At 36.6% G+C, this 6614-nt stretch overlaps 1 long non-coding RNA gene across 1 annotated transcript; it reads right to left on the bottom strand.

The window, feature by feature from the left end:
- Positions 1 to 4653: 4653 nt before the first annotated feature.
- LOC113465478 lies at positions 4654 to 5545 on the bottom strand. The gene is made up of 2 exons (XR_003390179.1): positions 5426 to 5545; positions 4654 to 5301 (listed from the first exon to the last, which is right to left on the bottom strand). It is a non-coding gene; the product is annotated as an uncharacterized LOC113465478 (long non-coding RNA).
- Between the last annotated feature and the right edge of the window lie 1069 nt (positions 5546 to 6614).

The following is a 6614-nucleotide window of genomic DNA, read 5'->3' as shown; positions in this document are numbered from 1 at the left end:
GTATTGAACCAATTTCCAATTAGCAATCATAAAGATAAAGCAATCATAAATTAGCAATCATAAAGAAGCGCAGTAGGGTAATGAAACCTTTGAATACACTTGCAGCAACAAAAAATATGCCTTATCTCTTGCTCAGATTGATCAGATTTTCGGATACGAAACACAATTCAGACACAAGCCGCAGAAACGTTCGAAAATAGACGACAAAACAGAGAATGATTTCAAAATGCAGAGGTTCAGGAAAGCCGCAGGGGGGTTCCCGAGGTCCTCAGGTTCATAGTACATCTAGTCTGAGATGTGTCAACCAAAATGATCGAGGAGTAAGTCAGTGTTGCTCTTTCAAAACTCTCTGTGGCTCATTTATGTCTGATCATTAGACCATTAGTCACAACAAGGCTCTGTAGATTAAGTTGTAACAGAAGGCAGGAGGTATTCCCCTGGGTAGACGCAACTTGGTCTAAACTTGAAAACATCAAAAAAGTTCGAAAGAATGTCCTAGCTTTCAGGTTGAACTATGATAAATTAATTGTTGAATGAGGAAATAAATGGACCATGTCCTTTTGGTTGTAAATGATAAATGAATTGTAAATATTGAGCAATGTACGTCGTGCAGACCACAAATGCTACACCAATAGCGTAAGTCAATAACATTTGAGTGGCGATTAGATAATTATATGCAGTATTACAGAAATGTTTTTAGATGCAATATCATATTCTGCGGAATAGGTACAGATGAAAAAAAAAAAATCGAAAATTTCATTTTAGAAAAATATTTTATCTACCTATTTCATATTTTCCTTTAAAAATCAATCTCTGGGTAATTACTAGGTCCATAATTAATATATCACAGTCGACTTGAAGCCATCTATGCCGGTATCTGCTTTCTTCTCTATGTCTTCCTCAACAAAATATGGCCTGAAAAAAGGAGAAAAAAATTAGCACCCATTCTTAGAACTTAAAGGTTATGCTTCGAATATATCACAGTCGACTTGAAGCCATCTATGCCGGTATCTGCTTTCTTCTCTATGTCTTCCTCAACAAAATATGGCCTGAAAAAAGGACGAGAAAAAAATTAGCACCCATTCTTAGAACTTAAAGAAGGTTATGCTTCGATTTTTTCCAGGCTTTTCTCGTTGAAGAAAGAAATCACCCAAGATTAATTTTCATCTACAAGTGGGTGCAACCAGAGGAATAAAGTTCCCGTAAGAAATGAGAAATTGAGAAGACTTGGGGAGAGGAAAGCGAGTTTTTCAATATTCAAGAAGAGTAATAAAAAGCCAAGATGGTCTCATAGATACGGATATGAAACATGTCAACAAGTTGAGTGGCGTGATTAATGTGGAGAAGTCAGCCATGTCGTGATGGGACACTTGCTATTAATTGGGATCTCGACCAATGAGACCACCCAGATTTTGAAAACTCCAGAAGCTCCTCTGGTAGCTATCTGGCGAGGAACAATACAACCTATCTGACGTTAGCATCTCTGTACTGACTACTGGCTCAGATTAGAAATGAAGAAACTCAGGTACCAGGTAGGGCCGATTAATTAAATAATATCATTCGAAATAATTAAAATTAAAATGGTACCCATCATCGAATGGGGCAAGTGTAGAAAAACAAACAAGAGTTTGTGTGGTACGGAGGTAAATACCTACATTACCGGCGAGTATATCTTTGTAGCTTCGGATTTTCGTACCCAATCAATAAATATCATTTTCTGAGATCCTGAGTTTTATCTTTCCTTTCCATAACGAAACAAAATTTCCATAAGTGAAGTGAAAAAAAAAGCTCCGCATATCACGGAGCTTAAAAATCTACATTTCTCTTACTGACTTGGGAAAGATTTAACAATGCTTTTCAGTTTCCTAATTCCGATTCGAAGTACCCACTTCGTAGGTATTTTATGGGGATAACACAAGTAAAAAATCTGGTGTGAACATCACACGACTTTCCTTATCCTATTGAATGATGCTTATGTGAGTGTTCTTTTACCCTAACTTTTACAATATCTCTAACCGTTTAGTCAGTATAGCTGAAAACCGCCGAAAAGTGGTCGAAAGCCGCCAACTGCAGCACCTATCCTAACCAAAAGTTTTGTGTTGCATCCTTGTCACATTTGTGAACTACACTTTTGAAAACTCCAGAAGCTCCTCTGGTAGCTATCTGGCGAGGAACAATACAACCTATCTGACGTTAGCATCTCTGTACTGACTACTGACTCAGATTAGAAATGAAGAAACTTAGGTACCAGGTAGGGCCGATTAATTAAATAATATCATTCGAAATAATTAAAATTAAAATGGTACCCATCATCGAATGGGGCAGGTGTAACAAACCATGCTCAAGAGTTTGTGTGGTACGGAGATAAATACATTACCGACGAGGATCTTTATAGCTACGGATTTTCGTACCCGCTCAATAAAGTTTATTTCCTGAGATCCTGAGCTGTGTTCTTTCCATAACCGAACAAATTTTCCATTATGCATTGAAAAAAAAGCTCCGCACGTCACAGAGCTTAAAAATCTACATTTCTTTTACTGACTTGGGTCCTACGAAAATCTTACAACGACCCCATTTTAAACAGGAGCTCGGTAGGTACTGATTGTTCGAGATGTGATAAGATGCCTGTTCCCTCAACTATCTCACTTGTTTTCGGTTAATGAGGAGATTTGAATTTCTTACGAAACGAAAGGTGAGTTATGTGTGTAGTTGAAATGATATAGTGACAATGGTTCAGGTATTTACTCGGAATTTGGAACCATTTGGCTCCTGGAGTGTTTTCTCGCAGAACATGGCCACAGAGTAGAAAAAGAGACGTTGATTAACTTCAGTGATGCACTGGGAACTAGAGCTTGTTTCTGAAAGAAATTTTGAGAAACTTTAGAAAGTTTGCAATTCCAAATATTTTGATGTGTGAAAATGACATCACCTCCCGAGTTAGCTGTTGGATTACTAAAAGTCAATGACGTAATGTTTTCCTCTGTAATATTACATCATGTCTATTGCAAAGTGCAAACATTACATTTCAATGTTATGAATGGAGAAGCCTCCAGGTCTCGGATCTTATAGGATTCAGGAGATACTTATTCAATAAGAGGCAGCTTATATGAATCAGGAGATTCACCTCCCGAGTTAGCTGTTGGATTACTAAAAGTCAATGACGTAATGTTTTCCTCTGTAATATTACGTCATGTCTATTGCAAAGTGCAAACTTTACATTTCAATGTTATGAATGGAAAAGCCTCCAGGTCTCGGATCTTATAGGATTCAGGAGATACTTATTCAATAAGAGGCAGCTTATATGAATCAGGAGATACCTACTTATGCATTATCATTTAGAGACAGCTAATGGCATTCAGGATCTACTTATTCAATAAGAAGTAACTTCCAAGATTTCACCGTACATGTATTCATATAGTTATTTACCTTGGCAATGTTACACATAATGATAACTGTACCTGCTATTATCATAAGTGTATTAGTAATACGGTAAAGGTTAACTAGGTGCAATATTAAACATGAGTAGGTACAGTGCAGAAAATAGCATATCAAGTACAGACCTGACCTACGTTCAATATGTTCTCAGACTGATACCTAGTTAACTCTTCAGTACTCAATCCTGATCCTGATCAACAACCGTGTAGAACCTTTGATTTGCAAATGCTCGTCGGAATTTTCAACATTGCATCTCGGTCGAGAAGAGGAAGAGAACAATATTGAGCCTTTTGAGTTTGGATATCAAAACATTTAACTTTCCAATATTTTATACAGTAAAATAAATAAACATGGTTTGTATTACAGATTGAGCCCATCTCCATTTTCAGACATCACCTGGTCTTGGAAGGACAAAAACTGAACACTATTCCTAGAAGGTAGGAACCAATATTTGAAACAAAAATAAACCTTTTTCCCCGCTAATATGCTCGTCGGAATTTTCAACATTGCATCTCGGTCGAGAAGAGGAAGAGAACAATATTGAGCCTTTTGAGTTTGGATATCAAAACATTTCACTTTCCAATATTTTATACAGTAAAATAAATAAACATGGGTTTGTATTACAGATTGAGCCCTCCATTTTCAGACATCACCTGGTCCTGGAAGGACAAAAACTGAACACTATTCCTAGAAGGGAGGAACCAATATTTGAAACAAAAATATTTTCAACATTGCATCTCGGTCGAGAAGAGGAAGAGAACAATATTGAGCCTTTTGAGTTTGGATATCAAAACATTTAACTTTCCAATGTTTTATACAGTAAAATAAATAGGCATCGGTTTGTATTACAGATTGAGCCTATCTCCATTTTCAGACATCACCTGGTCCTGGAAGGACAAAAACTGAACACTATTCCTAGAAGGTAGGAACCAATATTTGAAACAAAAACAAACCTTTTCCTCGCTAATGATAATAAATTAATTCATTCGAAAGAAAACAATGGGGACCATTTTATCGAGATCTCCCACCAGATAGGGTATGAACCAAATATCACCTTTTAATAAATTAATTCATTCGAAAGAAAACAATGGGGACCATTTTATCGAGATCTCCCACCAGATAGGGTATGAACCAAATATCACCTTCAACATAAATCTCCTCAATCGTGAAAGAAATTTGGCAAAATTGATTGCCCAGGAATCTCATTTATATGTATGTGAGCTATAGAACTAGTATGTCACGATGAAACTTAGGAATTTATCATCCGGATGAATTATTTCCTGGTTAAAACCTAGTGGCGTAGCGACTAACAAGGTATAGGGATAGAGTCACTGGAAAATGGACTGACGGACTAACCAGGAACGTGATCCTCTCAGCTAAAATCAGGAGAACAGTACCAACTAGTCCAAAATGGGCTACATTCAAGCACCCGGAATAATTTGCATACTAGCAGAACAGTTTGTCATTGCATGAGCCACTACAGTAAAAGGACTTCACACTTGAAAGAAAAAACCCCAATCTTAGGTACAGCCAAAGCAAGTGTAGGAAATGTCACAATGCCAGGTAATGAAGCAAAGTTCCATTTCCTTATTCCCAACCATTACCACTTTCTTTTCCTTGCGGGTTACGAACCCTGCTCTTTGTTACACCACGAGTCTGGTTCTATCAATACTATTTTTGTTATTAATTAGATTATAATGAATGGGACCTGAAATTGTCTCATCTTCCTTTTAATTGGGAATTGGGAAGCTCTAGCCTCCCTCCTGCTGTGCAATGAATTCTGATTCCAATAAATTTTCATCTTTATAAAAAACAAAATATTGAGACGATTTATATCTGTTATCCAATGGCGGCCCAAGTATGCACCTCAACAAAGGTAGCTGTAACTTGATAGCTGTTATTTGACGCATCACTAAAACTAATGAAAACCGATTTGAATATTTTGAGATTTCCAAAAGGGGGAAATCTGCCGAATAGTCGGACATAGCACCTCAACAAAGGTAGCTGTAACTTGATAGCTGTTATTTGGCGCATCACTAAAACTAATGAAAACCGATTTGAATATTTTGAGATTTCCAAAAGGGGGAAATCTGCCGAATTGTCGGACATTGGCAATTTGTTAAACCATGTTGGTGTTTAACTTGACACTTGACTTCATGTTTATAATGTAAATGACACTTTGAATGAACCACGTGACATCCTATAACTGGCAATTTGTTAAACCATGTTGGTGTTTAACTTGACACTTGACTTCATGTTTATAATGTAAATGACACTTTGAATGAACCACGTGACACACATGATGAATTACTCACTTTGAACATCCGCACTGAAGAAGTTGGTACCTGCAATCCTATAACTATAAAGGCAGTCGAAAACAGTCGGTACGAAAGATCTAAGAACTCTGAAATTGTATTTTTGTCCAGTCATCAGTTGTTACTCGTCCTTCAGAGCAAGAAAGAAATGACTATCTCATGAAGCATGAATATCATAGAGTAATTTGTCCTTTAAACAGAGAAAAAAAGTTTCCAACATGCTTCATAACAGCTTCAGACACTGAGACACACACAAAAAATCGAATCGTCCCATTTGAAACAATAAACAGCGTGTTGATTGATGATCAAGGTATGAAGAACACCCAGGGTTTTGTTGAAATCCAAATCAATATTATCAATAAATAATAAATCTGGCTCGATAGATCAGAACTGGCTCTAACAGATTCTCAAACATCTCGCACATTAGGTTGATGTGTTGGTCTCTAGACTGTCATCTTTCATTAGAGACTTGAACCTTATTGTAAGTGACAACTCAAACTTTTTCAAGCTTTAACCCATCTGAGTCTTTGGAGACTACATTTCTTCAGTGTTCAATCAAAGGAGATTTCACACACTATTATCATTACTATCACGTTACATTACTTAATTAAATTCATCTGTTCTGTGGTCAAGTCTCTAGACTGTCATCTTTCATTAGAGACTTGAACCTTATTGTAAGTGACAACTCAAACTTTTTCAAGCTTTAACCCATCTGAGTCTTCAGTGTTCAATCAAAGGAGATTTCACACACTATTATCATTACTATCACGTTACATTACTTAATTAAATTCATCTGTTCTGTGGTCAAGTCTTCTCGTTTTTTCTTATCTTTTCCCACTTCTTTTATTTCCAATTCCAATAAAG

This window comes from Diaphorina citri, unplaced genomic scaffold (assembly GCF_000475195.1).
Source record: "Diaphorina citri unplaced genomic scaffold, Diaci psyllid genome assembly version 1.1 scaffold113, whole genome shotgun sequence".
In the NCBI taxonomy this organism is placed as follows: Eukaryota; Metazoa; Arthropoda; class Insecta; order Hemiptera; family Psyllidae; genus Diaphorina; species Diaphorina citri.
The sequence above is the reverse complement of the archived record's forward strand: the minus strand, read 5'-3'. Positions and strand labels throughout refer to the sequence as shown.